Source organism: Tenrec ecaudatus, chromosome 1 (genome assembly GCF_050624435.1).
Source record: "Tenrec ecaudatus isolate mTenEca1 chromosome 1, mTenEca1.hap1, whole genome shotgun sequence".
Lineage (NCBI taxonomy): Eukaryota > Metazoa > Chordata > Mammalia > Afrosoricida > Tenrecidae > Tenrec > Tenrec ecaudatus.
In genome coordinates, this window is record NC_134530.1 from 256,090,923 (window position 1) to 256,104,192 (window position 13,270).

Here is a 13,270-nt window from a genome sequence, read left to right on the forward strand (position 1 = left end):
ACTACTTTCTTTCTCTCCTGCTGAGCGGCTTGGGGATTCAAACAGCTGACCTTTCAGTTAGGAGCCCAACAGCTCGCTTAACCCACTGTCCCACCAGAGTTCCTCTATAAAATGACAACCACATGTAATTATATAGAGAGCGATGGTTACAAGTGGTTACGATGGGTCCGAGCAGAACAGGGGCAACAGCTTTCTGGGAAGCAGTGATTTAAAAGGCCACCTCTGTTGATACTGGTTTTTTATGATTAAACATTCCATCAGATTAGTTTTCTGGCGTCCTGGGTCTGTTCAGTCCATTAGCCTCAAATTGCTTTCAGCGTTCCTTGTCTACGTCCTAGTTCCACGCGTAGCTTCTAGTGTCTTAAAAACGTGCAAGAGGCCATCCAGGATACAGCAGCTGGTCTCTATTGACCTCCAAGGAAAAAGGAAACGCAGGCTTGGAGACTGAAATGAACTGCAGATGTAATTGCCTCCTCTCTAGTGTGAGACCAGAAGAAAGGGATGGTGTCCAGCTAGCTACCATGGCTGAACATTGTGATCAAGGAGGGGTCCTGATTTGATCAGAGGGAAAGCAGGGAGCACACATTCACATTTATATGCATGTGAGACCTACTGGAGCTATTGGCACTGGGGGAACCCCAAATTCTATTGCCCTGGAATAAAGTTTACACCTTGAACAGAAACTAATCCACGAGCCATCATTCAACGAAACAAGTAAACTAGTGCAAAGAATGTTTGCCTCAAGCACTGAACACTTAGAGAGAATTACTTGGCAAGTGAATCTGAAGCACAGATGAGAACCTGAAGCGGCAGAGAGTGTGATGTGCCCAAATAGATTGAGGTGAGACCAGGTAACAAGTGAAGTAGGTAATCAATTTCACTGGAAAATCTCTGCAGAAATTGGGCGCTTCATTGTGCACACTGCACATCGCCACCAAAATTAAAACCAAATGAAATACAAAGCAACTGAAATTTTTGTTGTTGTTCTGTTATAGATTGCCACAAAACCCTTGAAAAAGCCTGGTCTGAACCACTGTGGCCCTTGTCTGGTTTAGGGAGAACTCTCCGGTCTGACCAGGACACCCTGTTACCAAGCAAGTCTCAGACACAGCCTGGTCTCCTCACTGATGAGGTTGCGGCCACCACGGCCCAGACATCCAAGGTCAGAACAGATTCCTGGGAACTGTGCCCAACTCGTAAAATGAGTCCGTTACTGCCATCAAGTGGATCCCAAGGTAGGGATCCCCCACAGGACAGTGTAGAACTGCCCCTTGAGCCCCTAAATTTTGTTTTGTTGAGCCCCTAAAGTTTTTAATTAGTAGAGGCCCCTTTTTCCCCCCTTAATAACTGGTGGATTCAAACTGCTTACCTGGAGGTTAGCAATCCAACTCTTAAGCCACTATGCCACCACCAGGGCAATAAAAGCCCCAGGAAGATTTCGAACTGGTTCAGGTTTCCAGCAGCAGAAACCACGGAGCCCGTGCCTTCCTGCGCCTGGGACCGACCCCTGCAATCTCTCAGTCCCACTGAGGGGAGCACTCACCCAGCAGAAGCAGCCGCGGGGAGGATCGCCTGGGATCTGGGCTCCACCGAGCCGGCCGGGGACCCAAAAGCCCGGCAGTTGGGCGGCGCTGGTGATGACACAGGCCGGCTCCGCCCCCCGCCCCGCCCCGCCGGGCCAGACCGGTCCCAGACAGCCTGGAGCCAAGGGGCCCAATCAAGGGCGCCTGCTCCTGTCCATGTCCATGGGGTGCCCTTGTGAAAGACAGAGCCCGGAGATGTCACGCGAACCACCTGGGAGAATCTCCCGAGAGTGATGTTGGGCGATTATAGAAATCATTTTACTGGGGGCTCTTGGCAGCTCTTATCCATACATCAATTGTAGCAAGCACATTTGTACTTATGTTACCATCATCCTTTTCAGAGCATTCTTTCGATTTGAGCTCGTGGTATCAACTCATTTTACACATCATCATTCGACAACTTAACTAATTGATCAAACCTACCAATGGCTTCCCTGGTCCCCCCTCATCCCACACCCTCTTTTGTCCCCCCCCACACCTTCTTGTAGAATATTACTGCACTTCATCCAGGTAGCACCTGTCTATGTGTCTGCTTACTGTTTCCTTTCCCGTCCCTTCTCCCCGATACCTGGTAATCATCACAATCTGCTTATTTTGGTAGGAACATCTTGATTATTTTTAAAATATCGGTTTTATGCTTCTTAAATACTGCTCAGTTTCCCAGAGGCTTTTCATTTCAACATCACTTTTCTTCAAGAAACTCACATAAATTCCATGGTAAACATGAAGTTTCTCTTGTTGTTTTATGAGGTTTTCAGTTCGTGGGATATGTTGAAAAATGTTTTGGGCAGATTGTATTTGTTTTTGGATCTCATGTCAAAAATGTATGAGAAGCGAGAAAAAATGTGTTCATACATATTCAGTTAGTTGTGAAGACTGAATTTAAGTAGTTCGTCAATATAAATATTTTACAAATGCAATCAATAAATTGGGTAATTGGTACACACTCCACAAGTTAATTTTTAAATATTGTAAAACTTCTCTCAAATTATATCAATATGAATTTTAATATGAAGATTACTTTTCATAGTCTTATACTAAAAGATGTCATTTATAGCATGTCAACTACAATTATCGTGCTGAAAAGGGCCAGGGAATTTTTAATATAAGCAGACTCCTCATTATTAACAAATGCATTTTTCAAAGATTTTAAAAAATTAATAAATGTGTAACAGCATTCCATGTTTTTTCATAATATAATAGTAATTAAGTGAATGTTTTAAGAAATAAATTTTATGTTGCATGAATCAGATATACAAATCGGTCGGTACAAATGATTTTCATCAGTTGAGAAAACACTGGTTGTGATGATCCTAAATGAAGTCTATTAAAAATGGTTGATAATAAGATTTTCAATCATATAAGGCAATATGTATAAATGTGTTTAAATATAGCAACATAAATGTGCATGTAAAGTTTACATTTAACTACAAAACAGTCTCGATATTTGATAACTATGGGCTATATATTAAGGGAGCCGGTACCTCTCTATCTGTGGAACAAACTTGGAGAAAACCTTCTCCAGAGAAAAAGCTCTGGCCATCGGTTTTTGCACATGATATTGTGAAGAGATCTGAGAGTGAAATTACCCTATTCCTCTCACATTCTCTCTTTCACTGTATGTGTCTCAAGAAGGCTTTGGCGAATAACAGCAAAAAAGCAACTTGGGAGAAAAATTACCTGAAGACAAATCTTTGTACACACAGTGTCATACTCATGTACAGTCTTAGAGAACATTCTTGTCTTAAAAAAATTCAAATAATTTAATATCTGAAACATACGAATAAACATTATTTCCAAAAACATCATTCATGTACATAATTGTGTAACTCCATCATAACTTTGTAATTTCATATTGCATGACTGGTTGTCAAATTGTATGAGCCATCTGAAACATCATCACCAACAAGCACAATGTTACTGTTTCCTTTCTTTTTACAAAACCATTTTAATTGTGATTTAGGTGGGGGCTTATATAGCAGATCATTTTTGTGTTCAACAACTCTAACACCTCTGAACCCCCCCACACCCCCTACCCCTAATCTTGAACCTCCTGCACCTCCCTCACCCTTTCCGCTCATTTCTCTCTTGTCGGATATTATCTTTTCTTCTATGAGGTTAATGCCTAGCTACTCTCTGCCCTGTATTACCTCTTCTCTCAAGTCCCTTCCCACCTCTGATAACCATCCATCTTTCTTTTTTGTCATGAAACCCTTTATCTTGATTTGTGTACCTGCCAGTGGCCTCATAGCAATACTTGTCATTTTGTAATTGACTAACTTCACCCAGGATAACGCTGCCCTCCAAATGTATCCATATGGTGAGTGTGTCACCATTCTCCTTATCCGTGCGTAGTATTCCATTGTGTGGATAGGCCAAAGTGTACTCATCCGTCTTCCACTGATGGCCATTCAGGTTGTTTCCAACTCCTTGCTATTATGAACAGTGCTGTGAGATCATGGGTGTGCGCGTATGTGTTTGTGCTCTCTTCTTTCTTTAGGAGATGCATATATCAAGCAGAGGAATTGCTAGGTCCTGTGGCATTTCTAGTCCCAACTGGCTGAGGAAGTGCCTTACTGCTTTACACAGTGCTTTCTTTTGCAGCCCCATCAACAGTGTGAGAGTTCCAATTGCTCCGCACTCGGGCTAGCATTTGGTACTTTGTGTTGTGTTTTCACTTTCCTCTCAGGGCTGGAGTCAGGTGGCATGTCACCCATCGTGGCTTTGATTTTCAAGCCTCGATGGCAAATAGAACTTTTTCGTGTTTGTTAGCTACCTGAGTATCCTCTTTGGTGAATTGTCTATATATGCCCTCTGCCCAATTTTTAATTCGATTATTTATCTTTTGCCAGTTGAAAATTTGAAAATGTCCATAGATTTTAGAAATTAGTCTCTGTCTAAAACACCATGGGAGCCCTGGTGGTGTAGTGGTTACACATTGGGCTGCTAATCGCAAGGTCAGCAGTTCGAAACCACCAGCCATTCTGCAGGAGAAAGGCAAGGCTCTCTACTCCAGTAAGGAGTTAACTGTCTCAGAAACTCACAAAGGCAGTTCCACCCCATCATATAGGGTCACTATGGGTCAGAATCGACTTGATGTGAGTGCTTCTAATTTATCATTGACAAATAATTTCCCCCAGTCTATGGGTCCTCTTCTCTTTTGGTGAAGTCTTGCGATGCACGTACATGTCTTATTGTTAGGAGGAACCAGTCATTTATTCTGTCTTCTGCTGTGTGTGTCTTTTTCCATTGTCTATGACAATATATTTAGGACCCCCTATCTTTGTCCCTATCTTTGCATTGATGATCCTTAGGGCTTTAATCCATGTTGAGTTTTGTTGTGTTTTTTTTTTTTTTTTTTGAGTGAGGTATGGGACCTGTTTTATTTTTCTGTAAATGGAAATCCAGTTTTGCCAGAACCATTTGTTGAGGAAACAATCTCTTCCCCAGTTGTCTGCAAGTGGGTGGGTTTGTTTCTGGGTTCCCTATCCTGTTCCACTGGTCTGCAGATCTCCTGTTGTACCGGTTGCAGCCTGTTTTGACTGCTGTGGCTGTATGTAACAGGAATTAAGAATTAAGAATTTGGGAAATGAGAAGTCTCTTACTTTGCTTTTCTTTAGTTAAGCTTATCCTGGGTCTCTTTCATTTCATTTTCATATGGTTGGTGATTAATTTTCTATGTCTTTAAAGAACTATGCTGGATTAAGGATAAAAAATGCATTATATTGATAGATTGCTTTGGTGTGTTGACATGTTCACAATGTTAAGTTTTCACTTCTGTGAACATGAAACCTTCTTCCATTTAGGTAAGTCCCTTTTGGTTTCTTGTAGTTTGGAATTTTTTGTGTGTAATTCTTTCATTTCTCTGGTTGAATTTATTCCTAAGTCCTTAATTAGGTGGATATTGTTAATGATCTTGTTTGATTTTATTTTTTTATTTCATTTTTAGAGTTTTCTGAATGTAGGAAACTGAAAGATCTTTGTATGTTGATCTTGCACCCTACTGTGTTGCCAAATCTTTCCATTATTTTCAACAATTTTCCTGTTGCTTCTTTGAGGTTTTCTGGGTATAGAATGATACTGTCTGTAAATAGAGTTTTATTTCTTCTTTTCCAAGTTGGATGCCTTTGATTTCTTTGTGTTTGCTAATAGCTATGGTTAAGATTTCCAGCACAGGACTGAATAAGAAGAATGACAAAGGGCACCTGGTCTGTTTCCTGTTCACGAAAGAAAGGTTGTAAGTTTCTCCCCATGAGCAAGAGGTTGCTTTTATATATATGGCCTTTATTATGTTGGGTAATTTTTCTTCGATTTTGTTGAGTGTTTTTATCAGGACTGGTGTGTAATTTTGTTGAATGTCTTTTCTGAATCAATTTCTGTATCCACTGCATGAAACTATGATGTAATTGCTTTCCTTTATACGATTGAAGATTGGTTATTTTTGTAATGATAAAGCTTCCTTGCATACCTGGCATGAATCCCACTTGGTCATAATGTACTATTTTTTAAATATCTTGTTGAATTCTATTGGCTAAGATTTTGTTGAGAATGTTTGCATCTATTCTTAGAAGAGATATTGGTCTGTGATTTCCAATTTTGGTAGTTTGGGTAATATTTTTGCCTGGTTTGGTATCAGGGTAGTGCACATTTGTAGAATGAATTCAGGGGTCTGCTGAATTTTCTTTTTCTGTTTCTGGAACAGTTTGCATAGAATTGGTATCAAGTCTTCTCTGAATTCCTGTTGATGCTGTCTGGTCCTAGAATATATTTTGTTGGGAGATTTTCAAGGATCTGAATAGTTCTTTATTATGAGTCTGTTGAGCTTTCCCACATCAATTTGTGTTAGTTAAATAATGTGCTTCTAGATATTTATTTCTCTTAGGTTTTCAAATTTGCTGGAGTATGGTCTTTCATAATATTGTGTTGTCATATTTTGTCTATTTCATTTGGCTCTGTGATGGTGTTACCTATGTCATTGCTTGTTGTGATATGTGCATTTCCCCCCTCCTGTTCCTTTGTTAAGATTGCCAGGGGGTTGTCAATTATGCTCATCTTTCCAGAGTACCACTTTCCCGTCTTGTGGTTCTTCCTATTGCTTTTCTGTTTCTGACTCATTTGCTTCCACTCAAATCTTTATAATTCATTTTATTTTGATAGCTGACGGTTTATTTTGCTGCTCTTGTTCTGATTGTTGAAGATGTTGGGTGAAATTATTGACTCGGGTTCTTTCTTCTTTTTGGTGCATGTATTTATTACTATAAATTGTCCTCTGACACGGCTTTTATTGTGTCCCAAAGGTTTCGGTATGTTTTATTTTCATTCTCCTCTGTTTCAAGGATTTTAAAATTTAATTCCTTATTTCTTCAATTACCCAGTAGTTTTAAAGCAAGGATTTGTTAAATTTCCATTTATTTAACTTCTCCCTCGGATCTTCCTTTTGTTGATATTTAATTTTACAGCAATGCAATATGAGTAAATGGCTTGTGATATCTTTTCATTTTCCCGAGGCTCCCTCTGTGCCCTAGGATATGGTCTATTCTGAAGAATGTCCCACATGACCTGGAAGAGAATGTACTTGCACTGCTATTGGGCGGAATGTTCTATATATGTCTCCAAGCGGTCAAGCTGATGAATTCTGTTGATTAGTTCTTCTGTATCTGTGATTAGAGTTTATGTCAACTAAACATACCTGGGGGAAGGCAGAGGTGGAGCCCGACCTAGCCATCAAGTTTCTGTCCCATGGTATCTCCTTGGGAGTGTAGCATTTTGAGTCACAGAGACCCTGAGCAGAGCTGAGTGTATATCAAAACAAAAGGAGGAAGAGGGAGGAAACATCAAAAGAGCCAACTAGTCCTCACCACTGCTTCAGCCTCAAGGTACTCCCAGGGTTTGAAGCATCTGATGAAGTCAGTTGCCAGAGCCTCTGCTTGTACATTTGTGTGGGCCATAGCCTCTTGTGGGCACCAGGGAGTCATGCAGGATCTGGGGTGATTCAGTCCCTGCTTGGTTACCCTCCTGTGCTGTGTGTTGTTCCTGCTTGATCCACCCCTCTTTCAGTCCACACTTATAGCCAAGGGATGTGGAGAGAGGGCTGTGTTATAAATATATATATATATATATATATATATATATGAATAGGTATATACAACGAGAGAAATGTAACATCTAATTAGTCCACACAACAGTACAGAGGGCTCAATTCAACTCACTTTCATGGAACAGTTACTGTACTGGAAGTCCTTCAATTCATGTGGGCTGCCAGGTCCAAGGTTCAGGAAGCAGACAGTGTAGGCTTCCCTTAGGCAAGGCAGGAAGAGTCTGCCCACAGGCAGCAGTTAACAGGGTGGGTCAGTGACAGTCAGTAGCTTGGGAGCTTAGTGAGGCAGGCCCTGATGGGATCTCAAACTCAAGCCTGGTGGCAGGATCCACCAGCCTGAAGCTCAAGCAATGTATGTACCAGCAGCATGGCGAAGCAGGTCTCAAAGGAGCCTCAAGCGCTAGTGGCATGATCCATGGGTTTGTCTTGGCCCACAGGTAGTGCAGTGCACAGGTTTAGGCAGAGAACTAGCTAAAGCAGCATCAGGCTGGTGTGACCACCAGTGAACAAGAGAGATGAGGGGTGGGCCTTGCAGAACCATTCATCTATTTACCCTCCAATCAAACTTCGACCTGACTAACCTCCACCCACATGTTCCTATGAACCAGATTGGCACAACAAACCTAACTACCACCAGCTGATGAGTGCACTAGGTTGGGTGCCATTCACTCCTCCATTCCCCTGGGGGGGGGAGGGTGGCGACATAGTGGGAAGCTCATCTCCTCCAATGTCCAGTGCCAGCGATTTCCCTGTGCTGTGGGAGTGGCTGATCAGCTTGTGGTTGGCCACAGGAGATGGCTGTACATGGGCTCTGTGCCCTGTTTTCCCTATAGGTGTGCCCAGCCCACTCAGCTGCCCTTTCATTGGATAACTTAGAGATCCAGGGCTCTTGGCCTCTCCTCCACATGCTTTTTCTGATGTGTTAATTAATGGTAGACAGACCGCTCGGTGAGTGTGGCTGGATCACTGTCATACCAGCAGCCCAAAGCATTAACATGTAAAGACTTATATTGGACTGGGGTGGCCTGAGAGAGGGGGGTGGTTGGAGCTATGGAAGAGCAACATGAGGGATCCTTGCAGGGATGGAGCTGCTGGGTCTTGACTGTGATAATGCCAAAACCTGAGATGCAATAATTTACCGTCATTTTGCAAGAAGTTATCCTTGGGGGAAATGACTAAACGGTATATGGAATCTCTATGAATTATTTCTTAACAACTGATTGTGATTCTATAATTATCACAAAATTTAAAAATGCGTTTTTAAAAAGTAGGGGTTTAGAAAGTAAGAACAATGAATGGCTGGCTAGCTGTCCAACTTCCTCTTGGTCGACACCTGCACTTCCTCCTCATGGCCACATGGGGATGCTGTTCATCGCTGTCATGCTTGATCTGAAGAGGATGCCAATTCTCTGAACCAGCAGAGCCTGGGGAACCTCCTGGAGGTGGTGGTATGATAGTGAAACAAGCATATTTTGAAAATAATACTTAAGTGTTGTTTTTTACACACACACATTCATACGTGTATTAGTTTAAAACTTTTACATATAAAAAGGAGAATACACTCTAACATACTACCAAAAAGCAGCTACTGTTAAGATGTGTTTTGTCTTTTTTTCCCTACATAGTTGTGATATTATACAGCCAGCCTTAGCCCTGATTTTGTTTCCCAAAACAACTTTAAAAAAAATCAAAGCCACCCATCTTAACAAGACAGATGTTTTCTGTGTGTTGTGTCATAGGCCTTAATCAGAGATAGTGGGTCAGGAGTCTACCCTCAGGCTGAGGGGCCTCCACAGGTGTAGACAAGAGCAGACTTTCAACCGGTGCCCTGCCCCTCCCCAAAGTGAACAGCACAATGTGCCAGAGGTGGACCCATGTGGCAGGTCCAACCTGACCCAGCGGGTCACTGTGACCGGAATCCACTCCAGGGCAGTGAATGACACGGGAATGACTGCTCAAAGCACACGCGGACCTTGCTTGGTGCCAGGTGCGGAGTCCAGCAGAACCCCGGTACTTGGCTGCATCGGTACTCGATAGAATCGGATTTCTACACGAAATGTGGAGAAAATTCAACGCACATGATTTTGGTAAACAAAAGCAGTTTGTGTTTCGGTCACTCAGCGTTAGTTGGCGCTGTTAGTGTGCATTGTTTAAACCTTTTGAGGCTGTGTTCCAAGTGTTTTGCTATAATTTTCTTAGTTTTTGTGTCTTTTTGTATTGTTTTTAGATAAAAAAAAACATGTGTCCTAAGAGTTTTGGGTGTTTTTTCAATCATTTTATTGGGGGCTCATACAACTCTTGTCACAATCCATACATACATCCATTGTGTCAAGCACATTTGTGCATTTGTTGCCATCATCATTCTCAAAACGTTTTCTACTTGAGCCCTTGGTACCTGCTCCTCATTTTTCCAGCTCCCTCCCGGCCACCTCCTCCCTTATGAACCCTTGATAATTTATAAATTATTATTATTTTGTCATATCTTGCACCATCTGATGTCTCTCTTCACTCACTTCTCCACTGTCCGTCCCCCAGGGAGGAGGTTATATGTAGATCCTTGTAATCAGTTCCCCATTTCCACCCCACCTTTCCTCCACCCTCACGATATCGCCACTCTCATCACTGGTCCTGAGGGGTTCATCTGTCCTGGATTCCCTGTGTTTCCAGTTCCTATCTGTACCAGTGTACATCCCCTGGTCTAGCCGGATTTGTAAGGTAGAATTGGGGTCATGATAGTGGGGGTGGGGGGAGAAGCATTTAAGAACTAGAGGAAAGTTGTATATTTCATCATTGCTACACTGCACCCGGACTGGCTGTCTCCTCCCGACGACCCTTCCTTAAGGGGATGTCCAGTTGCCTACAGAAAAGAGTCATCATGATAAGAAATTGGTTAATTGTGTTATCAATATTGTTGATGATAATTTAGCATACCCTTTTTGAAAACAGTTAAGGATATGCCAACAGCAGACCACATGAGACAGATTTGTTTGTTTTTTACAGAAAACCAGCCAAGTCTTAGTGAAAAAAAGGCAAAAAAAGGGGGGAGGGAGGAACTCCTGGAAAGCAGCGACCAGTTGATTTTTATGCAAGGGGATTTCCCTTCCAAACAATGACTTTTTCTCCATTGCTCCTCTCCACACCCCTGTCCACAGATCCAGATCCTCATCAATCTCCAGGTATGGGCCATATTGTAGTTGTTAAAAACTTTCTAAATGTTATGTTTCTTATTTAAATGATATTATTTAACGCTGAAGTTATTTAACTTTGAAATGTCTGTGTAACGTTTTGTATAAAAATGCAAGGTTAGGGTAAAAACTTGGTGGTCAAGAATGGATTAATCCATTTTCAGTTATTTCTTATGGGAATAATGGATTCAGGACTCGACTGCATCACATCTCGGCGCTCCTTCTAGAACAGAGTGGCGTCGAGGTCTGGGGTTCTACTGTACGTTACGGGTCTACCTAGGAAAAAGAAACTGTGCTTCTTGGTTAGTTGTTTCTACCTAGTGTTTATTCATGGTGGAGTTGGTAAGGTCTAAAACAATTCACTGAAACATGAGCAGCAGAAAAAGGCCGGGCTCAGCCCCTCGGTGACCACAGACTGTCCACCAGTTGGCCTCCTCCAGCTCTAGTTTAGGTCTTAGTGGTCTGAGCGCATGGGGTGTCCTCTGAGCCAGTGCCTGTGTCCCCAGTTGGTTCCAGCCACGAAGTGCGATGCAGAACAAGAGCTCCTCAATGTGCTCCGCTCAGAAGGTTAGGGTGACTTTTTGGTGTACTCCCCAAAGGGTCATATATTTCCTTGAAGGGCATAGAAAAGATCATGACGGGGCGGGGGGGTTCGGGGGGCGATTGGGAAGAAGTTTAAAGAGAATTGAAAAAGACCAGGAAAGTTGCACTCACTGAGGAATCTTCTTCTACCATGACAATGCACCTGCTCATTCTTCAAGAGTAGCAAGGGTTATCCTGGAAGAATGTCCCTGTGGAATCATACCCCACCTACACTATCGCTCGGATGTTGCTCCTTCAAATTTCTTTTTGTTCCCCAAACTCAGCATTTAAAAGGAACATGCTCTGAATCCCTTGAAGGTGCCCAAACTGCTATTTCGCTGTGTTGTGAATCAAAGAGTACAGGAATATTTGGGGCATGGATCAAAACCAGGGGGGTCAAACTCAATTAAAACGCGGGCCATTTGGTGCAACAGGCAAGATTCACGCGGGCCACATCACATTGACAAATTTTGTCAAATTTACATTTCGAAGTGAGGATTCAGGAACGGATGGGATAATTAAAATACTAGATAATTGAGTTTATTTAAACATTTATTTTATTTATGAGACGGGCTGCTAGCCACAGGTCCGTCGCCCCAAACCCCGGCCAGCTGTTAGAATGGCATCTGTCCTCGGGGTTCTGTCCAAGGTGGGTGACCAGGCCAATGTGAAAACCACAAATTTACAGCTCGTACTCGTGTGAACTTTCATCCACACAGCAATTGCCTTCTAAGGGCTCCCAGTAAAGTTCATTCTGCCCACTGCTATAGAAAAATAGAAGGAATTATGCTTGTAATAGTTCCTCATTTCATAAAACTCACTAATACTTTCGATGAAATACAACGTTTCTATTCCTTTGAATTTCTTGCTTCAGTCAACAAAGACGTAACATAAAGGGGAAAAGTGCCAACTCACACGAAGGTGACACGCGGTCACTCGCTTCAGCTTTGTGCCATGCCCCAAATAGCCACAGGATATCATGAGTGTGTGATGCAATCTGAATGTGGTCAAAGAGCTAACAATCTTGTCAGGATCACCGAGAAGGGGAAAGGGGTTTTCCAAAGATGAACATCATATGATCAGAGAAAAAGAAGTCACCTTTTTCAAATGTCAAACAGAAGGACTGTGGTCTAGTGGGCCTACCTCTAAAGGAATGGGGACGTACTCCTACAGTGAAAAGATGGTTAAGGATAAACCACACAGCCTACGATGCTCAGCTAAAAGTGAAGACTATTACAAGTGAGCACGCCAAACAAGATGTAATATGGAAATCTCTTAAATTGTGATTGTATGGGTTTTTTGTTAAGTATTATTTAATATTTACATTCATATTTTTGAACTCATAACCTAGTTTTGTCTACCTCTTCTATTGTCCTTATTTAAGTATTCACTAGTATGAGATAATAAACTACCTGTCGGTATATCATTTTTCTAGACTTAAACAGTCATTAGGGCAGCAACCAGTTGTTAAATGATTCGAGTTCCAGGACTTAAGCCTTTCAAATTCCTTAGAAGGGCCCAAGTACTAGTTTCCAGTCCACCTTTCATCTACCCATTCAAATCTGTTCAACCTTCTCAGGGCCCCTCCCCTTCCACAGCCTCTACCCCACCCTCCCAGCACATTCACTCTGGCCACTACAAGGCCTTTCACAAACACACCTTTGCACATTCATTTCTGCTGTCTAGCATATCCTTTTACCACCCTCCAACTGGAAAATCTCTCCTCCCATACGATTCAGCTCCACCGAGAGGGCTGTGAATCATCCTGTGCCCACAGCTGCCCTTTTCCCTCCTTCCGGCCTTCTACGCTGGTCCAGAGTCTA

The 13,270-nt window shown here is 42.3% G+C and overlaps 1 protein-coding gene across 5 annotated transcripts in view; it reads right to left on the reverse strand.

The window, feature by feature from the left end:
- The window catches only part of NQO2 (N-ribosyldihydronicotinamide:quinone dehydrogenase 2), a 42,559-nt gene extending 40,919 nt beyond the window's left edge, over window positions 1-1,640 (reverse strand). For 4 of the 5 annotated variants that reach the window (XM_075531558.1, XM_075531575.1, XM_075531572.1 and 1 more), the window contains exon 1: window positions 1,370-1,537. The gene's annotated coding sequence lies outside the window, so the exon portion shown is untranslated. The other variant, XM_075531567.1, reaches the window with a different exon arrangement.
- Window positions 1,641-13,270: the final 11,630 nt, after the last annotated feature.